Source organism: Podarcis bocagei (genome assembly GCF_964188305.1).
Source record: "Podarcis bocagei genome assembly, chromosome: W".
In the NCBI taxonomy this organism is placed as follows: domain Eukaryota; kingdom Metazoa; phylum Chordata; class Lepidosauria; order Squamata; family Lacertidae; genus Podarcis; species Podarcis bocagei.
Genome location: NC_138131.1, coordinates 17,070,769 through 17,089,719, shown reverse-complemented (window position 1 = coordinate 17,089,719; position 18,951 = coordinate 17,070,769). Strand labels below are relative to the sequence as shown.

Below are 18,951 nucleotides of genomic sequence, written 5' to 3'. Positions count from 1 at the left end.
GGGTTGGCATGTACCAGAACACTAGGAGGTGCTGGATACACACAAATAGCTTCCCCATCCCTTCTAAGGGCATGCTGTTATGGGGCAGAGGACCTTCAACTAGGCAGGCCTAGTTGAACCTACTGAACTGAATCATGGACACCGAGGCAAATAACTGGTCTCCATTATTTACACAGTTTTTGGAGTTTGTCACTGGTCTATTTGTGGGCCTTAAATGTTATTGGGAGAAGGAGATAAATGTTCAAATAGAGAAATCTGAAAGGAAATCACTGTGGTCATATAAGCCATATAAATTGATTCCATCATATGTGAGAGAACATTCCCTCAAAGATCTGCATAGATGGCATAACACACCTATGAAGATGCCCCATATTACATCAGTCAGCACATGACTGCTGGTGGGACTGTGGGTTTCAAGGGACATTCCTCCATCTTTGGTGGAAATGTCCTCGCATTTCATTAATTCTGATCCCAAGTATATCAAGGAATACCTAAAATAAGTAAATCACCTGTTCAGGCTTTCCCACAACTATAATTATTGAATATGTGGACGAACAACACGAAAACCTGTCACTCCAGAGCTTTTGACACTGTTGTTAGCTGCAGCTAGAATAATAGAAACAGAGAACTGTAAAGTTCTAAGGGACCCCAAGGGTCATCTAGTCCGACTCCTTACACTGCTAGGATTTCAAGAGCCCAGCAATGGAAACCTTAAAAAAATCTGCATTTGGCTGTATCATAGAATCATAGAGTTGGAAGGGATCCAAGGGTCATCTAGTCCAACCCCCTGCAATGCAGGAAACTCAGCTAAAGCATTCATGACAGATGGCCATCCAACCTCTGCTTAAAAACCTCCAAGGAAGGAGAGTCCACAACCTCTCGAGGGAGACTGTTCCACTGTCAAACAGCCGGGTCTTAGAAATCAGAGCTTCCTTTCCTAAGTGCTCACAGACCAACTGCTGAAGTATTTGTTCTATGACCTTTCCCGGATGTCTTGATTTATATTGCTGTGTCTCACCATTTCTTCCTCTTACAATTTACAGTATTTATTGTTTGATTCCTCTGGATATGAGACAATTTAATACCCTGCTATAGCACTTTTGGGTTGTTAATTATGTTAATAAAACATTTTGGGTTGTCTCTTGGGCAGGGGCGTAGGAGGGGGGGGGGCGCACCAGGTGCCATCATGGAGGGGGGTGACAAATGATCAAGGAACAATTACTGCCCTACTAGGGCAGTTCATAAAATAACTTTTTTTGGAAAATGCCTGCTCCGAAGGTCTTATCTTACTACACTAGGGATTATATAGCTAATTTATAAAATTTCATGCATATCAGTTAATATCTTGACCCTCCTCCATGAAAATAGCTGTTTACTTGGCCGTTTTCCTATGTCGTGAAGCCTGAAATTTCAATTCAGTGGAGCAGGGTCAAGATATTAACTGATATGCATGAAATTTCAGATATAGCTATATAATCCCTAGTTTAGTAAAATAAGACCTTTGGAGCAGATTTTTTTTAAAAAAAGTTTTTTATGAACCACCCTACTGCCCTACCCTCCGCGGGGCTTCCCGGGTCATGGAAAGTCAGCCTATGTGAAGAAAATGAGACTAGGCCCAGTAGATTAGGCCTTGCCTTACCTTTGCCTCGCTCCCTGCATGCAGCCAATTTTTCTTGATTTTACTGCTGTGGTCTTTTTTTTGTTTTTTGTTTTGGTAAACCACTTTGCAGGTTTTTAAAAATAGATTTTATTAAATAAATAAACAATAAATATAAATAAAACACAAGCCAAGACACAATCCATCCTGTAGATTTAAGTATCTGCCCATAGTTGCCTACTTGTTATCTGAGGCCCAAAATCCACATTCCTTTGTAAGAAAATATGAAATAATGTAAAAGCATTTTTGCAGGCAAAAAATAATAATAAATCAATGGGGGGGTGACAAGAAATTTTCCGCACTGGGTACCACCTGACCTTCCTACGCCTCTGCTTTTGGGGTACATCCCCTATCTTTGTAAGTAGTAAGAGCTGTTCGACAATAAAACATACCACCTCAGAAGGTGGTAGACTCTCCATCATTGGAGGTTTTTAAACAGACTTTGGATGGATGCTTTAGTTGAGATTCCTGCATTGCAGTGGGTTGGACTAGATGACCCTTGGGTGTCTCTTCCAACTCTACAATTCTAAGCCTTACCTGTGCAGATGAAGCCAGGCAGTCCTCCATAGATCAGTTCGTCGTTGTCAGGCAAGATGAAGGGACACCTTGTTTGTACCTCCAGGCAGTATTGCTTGCATGGGATCCGGTGCTGGCACTGCAGCTGGGTCACATTGAAGTACTCAGAGCACAACCAAGCCTTGTAGACAGCCTGCAAGAAGGGAGGAGGAAGGAGAGGGTGTCAGGTAACAGGGATCCATGTGAACTCAACAGGGAACAGACTTGCATGCTGTCAAGGTAGGAATAGAGAGAAATGCTGTACAACAGTGATTTTCAACTGGTGAGCAGTGGCTCCTTGGAGAGTCTTGAAGGATTGTCAGGAGAGCCGTGGGCAGCCCTGGCCTCCCCTCCTCTCTCCTGCTTGCCCAGCAAGCAGCTCAGAAGAGTAAGCAAGCTGGCAGGCAGGTGGTGTGAGTGGTGCCACTTCCCTGGGCCAAGTACTGCCTGTTTCTCAACAATAAGTGTGCCACTGCCTGCTCCCTCTCCTTTCCCTTCACTTCCTTCTCCTCCCTCCCTTCTACCAGCAGGCAGTAGAAGCCACAGCAGCCATGAACCCGCCACTAACCCACATGACTCCCCCCTGAAGAGCCATTATGCAACATCAAGCTTTTTGTCTTTTTCAATGGCGCCCTGGAAGCACCAGTCCTGTTGCATCTGCCTATTGAACCAATGCCCCCTTTCCTCTGCCACATTGCAGACACCCTCCTCCACCGCCCCTGCTATTTCTTTTTTGCACTTGTTTCCTCACTTAGCTCTCCCTGGCCATCCACACTAACAGGGGCCCTTCCCTGTTTTCCTCAGGGTCTCTCTGGCACTAGGGTGCCTGGGAACCAGTGGTCAACTCTGGGGCTGCTTTTCCTTGCCTGTTGAACCACCTGGGCTCCCCTCCTTAGTTCCCTACAGCTTTGCAAAGACTAAATTGGGGGATGCAGCTATAATTTTGTTTTTTCAGCATTCCTGAGACTGTATTCCCACTGTTGTTTTTTGTTGTAAGCACTTTAGGCTTTACATCCACACCCACGCCTACCCACCTCCACTTTTCTTTTTCCACATCTCAGGATCCATTTCATTTCCCATCCTCATAGTACGGTGGTTTTCAACCAATGTGCTACAGCACCCTGGGACACTTTGAATGATTTTGGGGGAAGCCATGGGCAGCACTGGCCTCTGACCCTCCTTCGCCTCTCCCTCCTCCTAATAGATTAGACTGTGTAGATTAGATTAATAGAAGAGGCTACATGTGGTGGAAGAGAGGGCTGCATCACCTCCAAAGCATGCCTGACAGGAAATGTAGTTCCTGAGTCCAGCCTCTGCCTCAGAGGGAACAGCACTGCCCACAAACAGGCTGAAGGCGAGCCACAGAAAGAATGCCGTTGGTCAAGGGAGTCATGGACTCAGAAAGGTTAAAAACCTCTGTTGTATGGAATAAATAAAAAACCAACACCCCTGGAATTTGATTTGGCATAAACCTAAGAAGAGCCTGCTGAATCAGGCCGATTGCCCATCTAGTCCAGCATCCTGTTCTCACAGTGGTCAACCAGATACCCATTAGGAGAAGCTCACAAGCAGGACCTGATCACAAGAGCACTCTCCCTTTCTGCTGTTTCCAGCAACTGGTATTCAGAAGCATTTCTGCCTGCAACCATGGAGGCAGAGCACAGCCACCATGGCTAGCAGCCTCAACAAACAATTCCTCAACAAACAGGGTCCCAATAAAAAAAATAATCTCTAAGTTTCTGTTCTGTTGGTACCTTGGATTGGTCTAGATGACCTTTGGGGTCCCTTCCAACTCTACAATTCTATGATTTTAACACTGTTAACATCTTTGCTGGAGATACAGAACAGCCAGTGGTGCTGGGATGTGGCATATATTCTGGATGTGTCCCCAAATTAGAAAATTCTGGGAAGGTATAGCAATGGAAATTGAAGGAATAACTGACTATAGTTTATCCAAGGATCCTCTAATTTTACTATTAGAATACGTTAAAGAAACTGTACTAATAGAGGACAGCGAATTAATGCAACACCTCTTAACTGCTACCAAAATTATTATTTGTCAAAATCAGACTGGGGTGGAATGAGAACACCATCCAGGAATGGATAACTAAAATTTGGAATGCCCATGGGATTACTGTGCTTGATTGGCCAGCAAACTCACCTGACATGAACCCCATAGAGAATCTATGGAGCATTGCCAAGAGAAAGATGAGAGACATGAGGCCGGGCAATGCAGAAGAGCTGAAGGCTGCTATTGAGGACTTCCGGTCGGCGCCATCGGTTAATGGCGTATTTCCCTCCGAGCTCCGGAGGGGGTCTGCTTTGCGAGTTCGGGTCCTGCCGCTACGGCGAAGCGGGGACCCTTTTAAATTACAGGCGCGGAAGCCTGTAAACAAGGAGACTCGGTGGGCACCATTGCGCCCCCCCGAAATCGCGAAAGAGCCTTTTTAAAGGCTCCGGAGAGGCAGCGGGGGTAAAGTGCGGTGCTGAGAGTCGTCACCCAGCTCGTGAAGCGAAGCCGCATCGCCATAGCTGGAGAGCGCCGATTCCTTCCTGATAATTTGGATTACAACTAAAACCTGTGAGTAGGACTGAAAAACAATTTGGATTTACAAATATCTAGAATTTTGGCTGAAAACGGGACTGGCTTAAAGTAAGGAAGTCAGCCTTTCCCGGACTGCAAAAGTACACAGCAAAGAAGGTTAAAAAGCTGCAACTTTGAGAAATAGTAAAGAACCAAGGGAACTAGACATTAACTGTGAAACGTCCCCCCTTCTGCGGGCAGGAGCAAAAGGGGGGTGGAATTTGTGACTGGAACCTGCCGGGAAAAGACTTAAAAAAACTTTTACCGCTGTGTCAAATACCCCTGAAACGGACTGCCTAAGCGAGAAAGCCGGAGAGAGAGAACTGTCAGTGAGTTAATAGTTTACTTGGAATGTTACATTGTCTTAAGTTATTTGGCTCAGGAGAGCTACAAAAATTACTGATCTGCTAAATTCTGAAAACGTAGGAAACTGTTACAAATGACTGTTGGGGAACTCTAGGGGAATTGACTGTAAGACATTTTACTTTAGAAGCTTTGGAAACTTTTTTCCCCTAGAGGACATTTTGGTAATTGTTGCAGTTTGGATTGTAACTACCAAGGCAGTGGAAATTTCCTCTGAAAAACAACTAGCAGGTGGGAGAGTGACCTTGGCTAGGCATGAGTGGTGCACCAGAAGAGACAACAACCAGATCTGGGAGACAATACAAGACAAAATCTTCACAACAGCGTAGAGTTTCAGCCTCAGGCATCCCAGTGGCACCAGCTGCAACTGGCCAGACAAAAACAATAATGACATCAGACCCTGTAACACAAGCTCTAGTCAAGATAAATGAGTCTTTGGAATCTCTGACAAAGCAGGGAGCTGAAAATAGTAAAAAATTGACAGAACTCTCAATAAAACTTGATCAGAACACACAAAGTGTGAATGAATTAGGGAAAAGAGTGACGTCCAACACAGAATCTATTAATAAAATTTTAGAGGACTCTGCCAACATACGTAAAATTGCAGAAGAAGCCAAAGTCTCTGCTGAGGAGGCCAAAGTCTCGGCAGATGCTACACAGGAAAAAATAGCACCAGTTTGCAAAAAGTTAGAAGACCATACATTGGCCCTGTCTATGCTTGAATTGCAGAGGAGAGATAGGAATTTAAGATTGAGAGCAGTGCCCGAAAGTGAGGGAGATAACTTGGCGGACTTCCTTTCTAAAGAATTTTCAGATTTTTGGCAACAGGAGCTGGAGAAGGAAGAAATCAAGATAGTCACTGCTTTCAGACTGGGTAGAGCGCAAGGCAGGAAGAAGCCAAGGGATTGCCTGATAACCTTAGGATCAAGAGAGGAGAGAGATAAAATATTGAGCCTGCATTATCAAAGAACACTTGAGATTGAAAATTCTTTTGTGGAGATTTTCAAAGATATCCCAAAGGAAATCTTGGATGCAAGAATACTCTATAAAGAACTGGTTGGATTGTTGAAGAAGAACGACGTACCATTCAGGTGGGAATTCCCGCAAGGCCTATCTTTCAAATTTAAAGGTAGGAAAATAAGGATAAGATCAGCAGAAGATCGAGACCAATTTCTGAATCACTACAGGGAAGACCTTCTGAAAGGAACAGTTGGAGAGGAACTAACATCAGAAACGAAAGAAGTAACAGACATTTTAAATTTGACGTTTGGACTGAAATCACCGACAGAAGAAGAACAACTACTCGGAGCGACAGGAGGCAAATAGTTTCAAGATGGCCCTGCAACTTCTAAGCTGGAATTGTAATGGACTTAACCTTCCACGAAAGAGAAAAAATGTGTTTCACCTATTGAAAAAAGAACAGTTGGACTTAATTTGTTTACAGGAAACTCATATAACAAGATTGCACAGGAAACTACTCGTCAATAAGAGATTAGGCCAAGAATTTATTTCATCGGACAAAGTCAAGAAAAGAGGAGTGGTAATCTATGCAAAGGAAAAACTTTCACCGAAATTTATCTTTAAAGATGAACAAGGGAGATATTTGGCAATTGAAGTACAAGTCCAAGGTGAAAATTTTTTGATATTAGGGATTTACGCACCTAATGAAGGGAAGTCAGAATTCTTTAAGAAGTTGCATGAGACATTATTGGACTATTTGGACTATAATTTAATTATGATGGGAGATATGAATGGAGTAGTATCTACAAATATGGATAAAGCACAAAGACAGGTAATCTCCAGAGATGGGAGATTACCAAAGACATTTTTTGAAATGACTGAAAATATGGACTTGATTGACAACTGGAGAACAAGGAACCCTCTCGAGAGAGAGGGAACCTTCTTCTCTGAAGCAATGTTGACCTGGACCAGAATCGACCAAATCTGGATTACTAGTGGGATGGCTCCAAAGATTAAGAAAGTGGAAATCTGCCCAAAGACTTGCTCCGACCATAACGCCGTGAAGATGGAAATGAAATTTACAACAACTGGTCAATTCAGATGGAGGATGAATGACACCCTGTTTCGAGATGAGGAGATCCACAGAAAGGCCAAAAAAACTTTAAAGGACTATTTTGAAATAAATCTAAAAACAGATGTAGAAAAAAGAGTGATCTGGAACGCAAGTAAAGCTGTGATGCGAGGATTCCTAATTCAACAAAATTCAGTAAAAAAAAGAAAGCAAAATGAGAAGAAGGATAAGATTTTGGAAAAGATAAAAGAAGGAGAGAAGAAATTGAGATCAAAACCAAAGTCCCAGGAGATTCTGAGAGAGATTAAGTTATATCAGACACAATATATGGAATTGATGAACCAAGAGATTGAATGGAAGATAAAGCAAATGAGACAAAAGACTTTTGAGTCTGCAGATAAATGCGGCAAACTTCTGGCTTGGCAATTGAAGAAAAGACAGAAACTAAACACAGTTACAAGCCTAGAAGTGGATGGAAAGAATATACACAAACCCAATGAGATTAGAAATTGTTTTTTGAGTTATTTTTAAAAATTATACTCACAAGGACCGCAGAAGGAGGAGGACATAGATGAATTCATTAAAAAACATGGATTACAAAAAATCTCTCATCAAAATAAGGTGGATCTAAATCAGAGAATAACAGAACAAGAGATAGAGGGTGCCATCCAAAACTTGCAACTGGGCAAATCTCCAGGACCAGATGGACTGACTTCCAGATATTATAAGGCCTTGAAAGAGTGGTTGGTACAACCGTTAAAGGAAGTCTGTAACGAGATTTTAGAGGGGAAAAGGGCACCAGAATCGTGGAAAGAAGCGTATATTACACTCATACCAAAAACAGAGACTGAAAAGACTCAACTTAAGAACTACCGCCCTATATCATTACTTAATGTGGATTACAAAATTTTTGCAGACATTTTGGCAAAAAGATTGAAAAGAGTGTTGATGGAGAAGATTCATAGGGACCAAGCAGGCTTTCTCCCAAAAAGGCATTTATCAGATAATGTGAGGAATATAATAGACATTTTGGAACTATTAGAGGTGAATATAAACACTAAAGCAGTTCTGATCTTTGTGGACGCGGAGAAAGCCTTTGACAATATTTCTTGGAGTTTTATGAAAAAGAATCTTCATGGGATGGGGGTAGGCCAAGGATTTGAGAATGGTATGAGTGCCATATATTCTGAACAAAAAGCTAAGTTGATTGTAAATAATGTGATAACTGAAGAATTTAAAATAGAAAAAGGAACACGACAGGGGTGCCCAATCTCCCCATTACTTTTTATTTCTGTTCTGGAGGTATTGCTAAAGATGATCAGAGATGACCAGCAGGTTAAAGGGGTACAGGTCGGAGCTAAACATTATAAGTTAAGGGCCTTTGCAGATGATCTAGTACTTACTTTACAAGAGCCAGACACTAGTACAAAAAGGGTGTTGGAATTAATTCAAGAATTTGATCAAGTGGCCGGATTTAAACTGAATAAACAAAAAACTAAGGTTTTGGGGGAAAAATTAACAGTCATGGAGAGGGAAAAGTTCCAGAATGAAACAGGTTTGACAGTGGTTAAGAAGGTGAAATACCTAGGGGTTTATTTGACACCTAAGAATTTGAACTTGTATAAAGATAACTATGAGAAATGCTGGTCAGAAGTTAAAAAAGATCTAGAAATATGGTCAAATTTGAAACTGTCAATGTTAGGCCGAATTGCAGTTATTAAGATGAATGTATTGCCTAGAATGTTATTTTTGTTCCAAACATTGCAAATTCTTGACAAGATGGACTGTTTCAAGAGGTGGCAGAAAGACATTTCAAAATTTGTCTGGCAGGGCAAAAAGCCCAGAATAAAATTTAAAATATTAACAGACGCAAAGGAAAGAGGGGGATTTGCCCTGCCGGACTTAAAATTGTATTATGAATCAGCAGCGTTCTGCTGGTTGAAAGAGTGGATGCTCCTCGAGAATACAGATATCTTGGATTTAGAAGGTTTTAACAATACATTTGGTTGTCATGCATATCTATGGTATGACAAAGTTAAGGTGCATAGGGCCTTTAAAAATCATATTGTTAGAAAAGCACTATATAATGTTTGGATAAGATATAAAGATCTGTTGGAAAACAAAACCCCTAGATGGTTGTCACCTTTGGAGGCTAAAGCGTTGAAAAAACTTAATATGGAAGCCGAATGGCCAAAGTATTGGGAAATTTTGGAACAAGATGGAGACAAATTGAAGTTACAGAGTCATGATAAATTGAAACCCAAAGTACGAGACTGGCTCCATTATTACCAAATAATGGAGGTCTATAAACAAGACAGGAAAATTGGCTTCCAGGTGGAGAAATCAAAATTAGAAACAGAATTGTTAGAACCCAATGCTAAGAACTTGTCTAGAATGTATAACTTGTTGCTGAAATGGAATACACAAGATGAAATAGTCAAATCAGCTATGATTAAGTGGGCACAGGACATTGGTCATAACATTATGTTTGCAGACTGGGAATGGTTGTGGAACACCGGTTTGAAATTTATGGCATGTAATGCCTTAAAGGAAAATATTATGAAAATGGTTTATAGGTGGTACATGACCCCAGTCAAGCTAGCAAAAATTTACCATTTGCCTGATAACAAGTGTTGGAAATGTAAAGAAACTGAAGGTACTTTTTATCACCTTTGGTGGACGTGCCCGAAGATTAAGGCTTTCTGGGAAATGATATATAATGAAATGAAAAAGGTGCTTAAATGTACTTTCCCTAAGAAACCAGAGGCCTTTCTCTTGGGCATTGTCGGCCAATTGGTGCCAAAGAAAGATAGAACATTTTTTATGTACGCTACAACAGCAGCAAGAATACTCATCGCAAAGCATTGGAAGACTCAAGATCTACCCACCCTGGAAGAAAGGCAGATGAAGGTGATGGACTATATGACATTGGCTGAAATGACTGGCAGAATCCGTGATCAGGGGAAAGAGATGGCGGAAGAAGATTGGAAGAAATTTAAAATCTATCTTAAAAAATATTATAAAATTGATGAATGCTAAAATGTTGAGGTTTTTTAGAAAGATAAGGAGTTTACAGCGATAAAAGATTAAGTCAAGGAAAAGAATAATGAAGGAATATATCTGACAAGATTAAATTTGGAATTTGCTGAAATAATTTTGAGGTTTGGGATGCAGAAAGGGGAGGTTTGGGGGAGTCTGAGAAGCGAGGGTTATGAAAAAAAGGATATGAAAGTATACATGTTTGTTTGTCTTTTTATTTGTTCGTATTGTCCATAAAAAACTGTAAAACCAATGAAAAATTTTTATAAAAAAAAAATAATGAAGGCTGCTATTGAAGCATCCTGGTCTTCCATAACACCTCAGCAGTGCCACAGGCTGATAGCATCCATGCCATGCCGCATTGAGGCAGTAATTGATGCAAAAGGGGCCCAAACCAAGCACTGAGTACATATGCATGCGTCTACTTCTCAGAGGTCCAATATGGCTCTATTTGCAGTCCTTGTTTTGCTGATTTCATTTAATATTCTAATTTTCTGAGATTGTTAATTTGGGGTTTTCATCACAATTATAACAATTATAACAAATATAACAATTATAACAAATAAAGGCCTGACATATCTCGCTTTGCATGTCATGAGTCTATCTCATATATTAGTTTCACCTTTTAAGTTGAATTACTGAAATAAATGAACTTTTCCACGATATTCTAATTTATCGAGTTTCACCTGTACTGTACTGCACATGATTAAGCTTGCATATATGGTGAGAACCAGAGAGGACAGACAGCAAGGTAATAATAATAATAATAATAATAATAATAATAATAATAATAATAATAATAATAATAATAATAATAATAATAATAATAATAATAATTTCTTATTTATACCCCGCCCATCTGGCTGGGTTTCCCCAGCCACTCTGGGCGGCTTCCAAAAGAATATTAAAATACTGTGATACATCAAACATTAAAAGCTTCCCTAAACAGGGCTGCCTTCAGATGTCTTCTAAAAGTCTGGTAGTTGTTGTTCTCTTTGACATCTGGTGGGAGGGCGTTCCACAGGGAGGGCGCCACTACCGAGAAGGCCCTCTGCCTGGTTCCCTGTAACTTGGCTTCTCGCAGTGAGGGAACCGCCAGAAGGCCCTCGGTGCTGGACCTCAGTGTCCGGGTAGAACGATGGGGGTGGAGACGCTCCTTCAGGTATACTGGACCGAGGCCGTTTAGGGCTTTAAAGGTCAGCACCAACACCAATTACTGAAGCGGGTAATGCCTTCATCAATAATTTGACTCTTGTTATAACGTACTGGAGTAATAAGGCACAGCACTGATTACTGCATTGCAAGGGATTGGACTAGATGACCCTTCGTGTCCCTTCCAATTCTAAATCTTATTATTCTATTTCATATATGGTAAATCAACAAACAAATGTACTAAAGATTAATCCTAACGCCAGAGTGGATTTGATTTAAGGCATTTTTTTACAGAAAGACTCATTCTTGCCAGTACCATCTTAATATTTACAGCAAGACGAAGATATCATTTTTGGAATAATAAATTTCCAGAGTCATTTTTACAGTTAAATAAAAAATGACTGATTTGGTTCTACTCTTAAAAATACATAGACAGATAATTATGAAATTATGGTAAGGTTTAATAAGTTAACTGTTTCTATTTGGACAACTTTTCTGCTGTACAGTGGACGCTCAGGTTGCAAACGTGATCTGTGCAGGATGCACGTTCGCAACCCGCAGCGGCGCATCTGCGCACATGCGGGTTGCGATTTGGTGCTTCTGCAGATGCGTGACTGCTGAAACCCGGAAGTAACCCTTTCCGGTACTTCCAGGTTTTGGCGGGTCCGTAACCCGAAAAAACGCAACCTGAAGCGTCTGTAACCCGAGGTATGACTGTACTTGATTGGAAGGAGAAAAAGAATCATTTCCTTAATCACAATTTAAACCATTTATTTCATTAAAACAATACCATATGTATCCATGTTTGTTAACTGATGTGTTTAAACATATTTTTTTAATAAAAAAAAAACAGACTAAGTTTTAGCACACATGAAAAACTTAAAACAAATCCTTATTTCCTGATGAATAGCCTTTGGACTATGGGAGTTAGAGTTCTGGCAGCTAGACATGAGGCAAGTTGGAGTCCGACCAGCTGGGCATGATAGGAGTTGTAGTCCTGCCAGTTTGGCATGATGGGGTTTGTGATCGTATCAGCTAGGTATGAGAGGTGGTATAGTCTGGCTGCCTAGGCATGATGGAAGTTGGAGTCCTTCCGGATAGACATGCTTGGATTTGAGATCCTATCAGCACAGAATGATGGGAAGTGTAGTGTGGGCAGAGAGTCCTGATGGGAGTTACAGTCCTTCCTACCAGAATGATGGGAGTTGGAGTCCTGCTGGCTATGCAGGATGGGAGTTCTGCTTCCGGCCAGGCACGCTGGGAGTTGTAGCATGGCGTCTGATTCAATGGCCCACTTTCCATTGCAGAGCCGGGTGCTCATCTCTGCCAAGCTAATCGCCAACATGCTCTTGGTGGCTGGCGCCAACCACATCATCACTACGCCTCTCAGATCCAGGTGAGACCCCCAGGGCTCATTTAGTCCAGCTCGCATGGCCACGTGTGGACTTTCTAAATATTTGACTATTCAACACTTATGTTAATGGTGTACTTTTTCATTTTAATAATAATAATTGGTGTTGTTAAATATTTGAGCATTACGTGACACAAATGGTGGTAGTAATAGCAACAACAACAACAATGCCGTATCGGCCTGAATATAAGCCTCACTTTTTCCCCAAATTCTGACCATCAAAAGTTAAAGAGCGACTTAAATTTGCGACCTTACAAAAACTGGCTTTTACGATATCTCTGTTGAAACAGACATACAGTAAAACGGAACGGGTGTGAGTGCCTGCAGAATTTTAAGTGAGCGGCTTATATTCGGGTATTATCTTTTTTTATTTTTCCCCCTTGAATTTTAAAGGTGTGGCTTATATTCAGGTGCAACTTATATTTGGGCCAATACAGTATTATTAAGTGGACTATGTTATTACAGGGCTGTCTGTTGGTGTGCTTTTTATGATGTTTTCAACTGCTTTCATCAGATGCCTAATAATAATACTATAAAAAAATTCCTTCCAGTAGCACCTTAGAGACCAACTAAGTTTGTTATTGGTATGAGCCTTCGTGTGCATGCACACTTCTTCAGATATACTACCGTATTGGCCTGAAAATAAGCTGCGCTTTAACTTTTAACGGTCGGAATTTGGGGAAAAAGTGAGGCTTGTATTTGGGCCAATATGGTATTATTACGTTGACTATGTTATTATGGGGCTGTCTGTTGGTCTGCTTTTTTTCACCTTTTTCAACTGCTTTTATCAGATGCCTAATAATAATAATAATAATAATAATAATAATAATAATAATAATAATAATAATAATAATAGGGAACTGCCCAGAGTGGCTGGGGAAACCCAGCCAGATGGGTGGGGTATAAATAAATTATTATGATGATTATTCCTGGCCCAGGGCTTCTTTGACATCCCCGTCAACAACTGCTGCTGCTGCGACTGCTTTGAATGTTTAGGAAGACGTCTCCCTCCTGCAAGCCAATTCCATCGGGCCTAGGGGGCAGGGCCCACATGTACTCTGAGCAGCTCTCTGCAGCAAGTGGCGAAAATGTTTTTAAGTGTTTTAAAAGCGTTAATTTGTTGCACCTCAAATGGCGGCTTTTTATTATTTATTTTATTTTATTATTTTCTTTCTGTTTGGGGTGGGACAAATGTTTAGTTGGGGTGGGGATTAGTTTAATTTTAGCATAATTGTTTCTTGCTTTGTTTTTACTTTTACTTGCTTTGTTAGGTTATTGTATAGTTTGTATTTTGCTTTTTAAGGGGAAAGGGTCAGGGCTGCCTGGGAGTGGGTCTCAGCCAACAGAATGGCTGGGGCAGGTTCCACAGGGGCAGAAGCACCAGGACACCCAATCTCAGTGATCACGGGCAGGAGGAGGAGTTATGCTAAGACCAGACCATGTCATTACTGAGGAGGCAGGCTTAGTCGTTGTTTGAGGACTATCCCTGCCTCCAGGTCCGGTCCTGACCGGAAGGATACTGGAATCAGCAAGGGAAACCCACATGACCTGAAAGTGTTGCTGTGCAATGCCAGGTCAATGATTCATAAGACCACTGCCATCCACAACCTGACTGTGAATGGAGGACTTGACCTGGCATGTGTAACAGAGACTTGGTTGGATGAAGCAGATGGGCCTGTCCTTCCTGCTGCTTGTCCACCAGGTTTCTCTTACGCACAGCAACCCAGGTCATGTGGGCGGGGAGGGGGGTTGCAGTGATTTCTAGGAAGTCATTAGTTTGCACCAGGTGTCCCGTTGGGAAGACCCAGTTTTCTGAGTGAATGTTCTGGAAGTTAGGCAATAAGGGCAGCACAGGATTCCTTTTGGTGTACCAATGTCATGAATGAGCCAGCCTAGCCACCTTTCAGAGAGGGAAGTAGGCAGGAAGAGAAAGGTGAGTAAGAGAAGATTGACAGCCTGTCTTCTCAGGAAGAAATTGGAGGGGATCCAATGAGCCCACAGAGTCACCGCTGGGGGAGTGTGTGTGATAGGATGCGGAAGCAGAAACGTAAGGGTCAGAAGTTCCATTTAAATTGGGGGAAAGGGAGGGACTCGGCAGAAGAGTCATCATAATTCATGAGGGCAGCAGCTGTGTTAATGCCGTCCTGCGTTATCTGTGTACTTGGTCAATAAATCATCCTTTCTACTGAACTACGCTCCCTGTGTGGTTGAGCTGGAGGCTGGATTCCTGACAACCGACCTCCCCGCTGCACCAAGGATTCCCTGCCCGAGCTGCTTCAGGTTGTGGCGGATATGCTCCTGGAGACACCTAGTTTGGTTGTCCTGGGGGATTTTAACATCCATGCCGACACGACCTTACAAGGGGCCGCTCGGGACTTCGTGGAAAGCATGGCCTCCATGGGGCTGTCCCTGAATAAGTTTGGCCCAACTCATAATCATGGACATGCCTTAGACCTGGTGTTCACCTCTATGGATGCTGGTGATCTGACACTAAGTAAAAGTGAAACAAAAGAAGTGCCATGGTCAGATCACTTCCTGGTGCAACTGGACTTCTCTGTGACCCTTCTCCTCTGCAGGGAGGTGGGACCAATTTGGATGGTCCGCCCCTGCCACTTAATGGATCCAACTGGTTTCCAGAGAGTGGTATGGGATGTTTTATCCCATGTTGGTGGCCTTTCAGCTGATTCTCTGGTGTCGTGTTGGAATGTGGAGTTAACCAGGGCTATTGACTGTCTGGCTCCGAAGTGCCCTCTCTGATTGCATGGAGCCCGGACAGCCCTGTGGTTTTCCCTGGAGCTGTTGGCAATGAAACAATTGTTGAGATGGCTAGAGCACCGGTGGCGGAAAACTCATTCTGAATCGGACTGGACATGGGTAGGGGCTCAACGTTGAGCCTACCAACTGGCGATGGCGAAGAGGACCTTCTTCACCGCCTCTATTGAATCTGCAGAAAACAGCAGCAGGAGACTCTTTCAGGTGGTTCGCAATCTACTGGAACCACCTTCGTCACCCGAGCATGGTAGGGACCCCAAGTTCTCCTGCAATGCTTTTGCAAAGTTTTTTGCAGATAAAGTCGCTCAGATTCAGAAGGAGGGAGACTCCACCATGGGAGCAGAGCTGGGGCGGGAGAGTGCGGGAGTCCTGTCTAATCATGTTATATGGGATTAATTCCAATCTGTTACCTCCAAGAATGTGGACAGGCTGCTTGGACGAGTGAAACCAACCACCTGTCTCCTTGACATTATCCTGGCTAATAAAAGCAAGCCGGAAAGGGCTGGGCGATGGGCTCTGCGGGGTGGTGAATGCGTCCCTCTGGTCGATGATCTCCGGCGGGCTACGGACAAAGGTGAGACCTGTTTCCTAGTTCTGCTGGATCTCTCAGCGGCCTTTGATACCACTGACCATAAGATCCTTCTGGACCGCCTAGAGGGGCTGGGAGCTGGGGGCACTGTTATACAGTGCTTCCACTCCTTTCTCCTGGGCCGTGTCCAGAAAGTGGTGTTAGGGGATGAGGATTTAGACCCCTGGGCTCTCACTTGTGGGGTACCTCAAGGTTCCGTCCTCTCCCCATGCTTCTACATGAAGCCACTGGGATATATCATCAGAGGGTTTGGGCTGGGTGTTCATCAATATGTGGATGATACTCAGATCTACCTTGTTCTTAAATCGGAACCAGTGAGGGCAGTGAAGGTCCTGTGTGAGTGTCTGGAGGTGGTTGGAGGATGGATGGCGGGTAACGGATTGAGGTTGAATCCTGACAAGACAGAAGTACTGTTCTTGGGGGACAGGGGGGTGGGCTGTTGTGGAGGACTCCCTGGTCCTGAATGGGGTAACTGTGCCCCTGAAGGACCAGGTGTGCAGGATGGGAGTGATTTTGGACTCACAGCTGTCCATGGAGGTGCAAGTCAATTTTGTGTCCAGGGCAGCTGTCTACCAGCTCCATCTGGTATGCAGGCTGAGACCCTACCTGCCTGCTGACTGTCTCGCCAGAGTGGTGCATGCTCTAGTTATCTCCCGCTTGGACTACTGCAATGCGCTCTACGTGGGGCTACCTTTGAAGGTGACTTGGAAACTGCAATTAATCCAGAATGCAGCAGCTAGACTGGTGACTGGGAGTGGCCACCAGGACCATTTAACACAGGTCCTGAGAGACCTGCATTGGTTCCCAGTACATTTCCAACCAAGCACAATTCAAAGTGTTGGTGCTGACCTTTAAAGTCCTAAATGGCCTTGGCCCAGTATACCTGAAGGAGCGTCTCCACCCCCACTGTTCAGCCCGAACACTGAGATCCAGCGCCAAGGGCCTTCTGGCGGTTTCCTCACTGTGAGAAGCAAAGCTACGGGAACCAGACAGAGGACCTTCTCGGTAGTGGCACCTGCCCTGTGGAATGCCTTCCCATCAGATGTCTAGGAAATAAGCAACTATCGGACCAAGCAGGCTTTCTCCCAGGAAGACATCTATCTGATAATGTGAGAAACATAATTAATATTTTAGAACAATTACAAGTGAATATAAACACTAAGGCAGTTTTAATCTTTGTGGACGCGGAGAAAGCCTTTGACAACATTTCTTGGATTTTTATGAAAAAAAACTTACAGGGTATGGGGGTAGGCCAAGGCTTTGAAAATGGTATAAGTGCAATATATTCTGAACAAAAGGCTAAATTGATTGTAAATAATGTGGTGACGGAGGAAGTTAAGATAGAAAAAGGGACATGACAAGGTTGCCCAATCTCCCCATTGCTTTTTATATCGGTCCTGGAGGTTTTGCTGAATATGATAAGAAGGGACCAATTGGTTAAAGGTATACAAGTCGGAACTAAACAGTACAAATTGAGAGCATTTGCAGATGATTTGGTTTTGACGTTACAGGAGCCAGAATCTAGTACTAAAAGAGTTTTAGAACTGATTCAAGAATTTGGTCAGGTTGCAGGGTTTAAACTGAATAGGTCAAAAACCAAGGTTTTAGAGAAAAATTTAACACCAATTGAGAGAGAGAGGTTTCAGAATGAGACAGGTTTAACAGTGGTTAAGAAAGTCAAATACTTGGGGATTAACATGACAGCAAAAAATGGGAATTTATTTAAAGACAACTATGAAAAATGCTGGGTTGAAGTGAAATTTTTTTTATAAATTTGGTCAAATTTGAAGCTTTCACTGCTAGGCCGTATTGCTGCGATAAAAATGAATGTATTGCCTAGAATGTTGTTTTTGTTTCAAACATTGCAAATTGTGGACAAAATGGACTGTTTCAAGAAGTGGCAGAGAGATATTTCTAGATTTGTCTGGCAGGGCAAGAAGCCTAGAATAAAATTTATATACTAACAGATGCAAAGGAAAGAGGTGGATTTGCCCTGCCAGACTTGAAACTTTACTATGAATCAGCAGCTTTTTGCTGGTTGAAAGAATGGCTGCTTCTTGAAAACGCAGGCATTTTGGATTTAGAAGGTTTTAACAACGTATTTGGATGGCATGCATATTTGTGGTATGATAAGGTCAAAGCACATAAAGCATTTAAAAACCATATTGTCAGGAAAGCATTGTTTAATGTTTGGATAAGATACAAGGACTTATTGGAAAATAAAACCCCAAGGTGGCTGTCACCGATCGAAGCAAAAGCTCTGAAAAAGCTCAATATGGAGGTCAAATGGCCGAAATATTGGGAAATTTTGGAACAAGATGGAGATAGATTGAAATTGCAGAGTTTTGAAAAACTAAAAAACAAAGTGCGTGATTGGCTTCATTATTATCAGATAATGGAGGCATACAATTTGGATAAGAAAATCGGCTTCCAGGTGGAAAAATCAAAATTAGAAACAGAATTGTTAGAACCCAAAACTAAGACTTTGTCAAAGATGTATAACTTGCTGTTGAAATGGAATACTCAGGATGAAACGGTGAAATCTGCGATGATTAAATGGGCACAAGACGTTGGACATAACATAATGATGGCTGACTGGGAACAGTTATGGACCACAGGTATGAAGTTTACGGCATGCAATGCCTTAAGAGAGAATATTATGAAAATGATATACAGGTTGTACATAACCCCAGTCAAGCTTGCAAAAATCTACCATTTGCCCGATAACAAATGTTGGAAATGTAAAGAAACTGAAGGTACATTCTTTCACCTTTGGTGGACGTGCCCAAGGATTAAG

At 42.4% G+C, this 18,951-nt stretch overlaps 1 pseudogene across 1 annotated transcript in view; it reads right to left on the bottom strand.

Moving 5' to 3' along the window:
* The window catches only part of LOC308578048 (NALCN channel auxiliary factor 2 pseudogene), a 93,172-nt pseudogene that overhangs the window by 1,123 nt on the left and 73,098 nt on the right, over positions 1–18,951 (bottom strand). Inside the window, exon 2 of the transcript XR_014013527.1 lies at positions 2,195–2,366. The product of XR_014013527.1 is annotated as an NALCN channel auxiliary factor 2 pseudogene (transcript). The remainder of the gene's footprint in view (positions 1–2,194; positions 2,367–18,951) is intronic.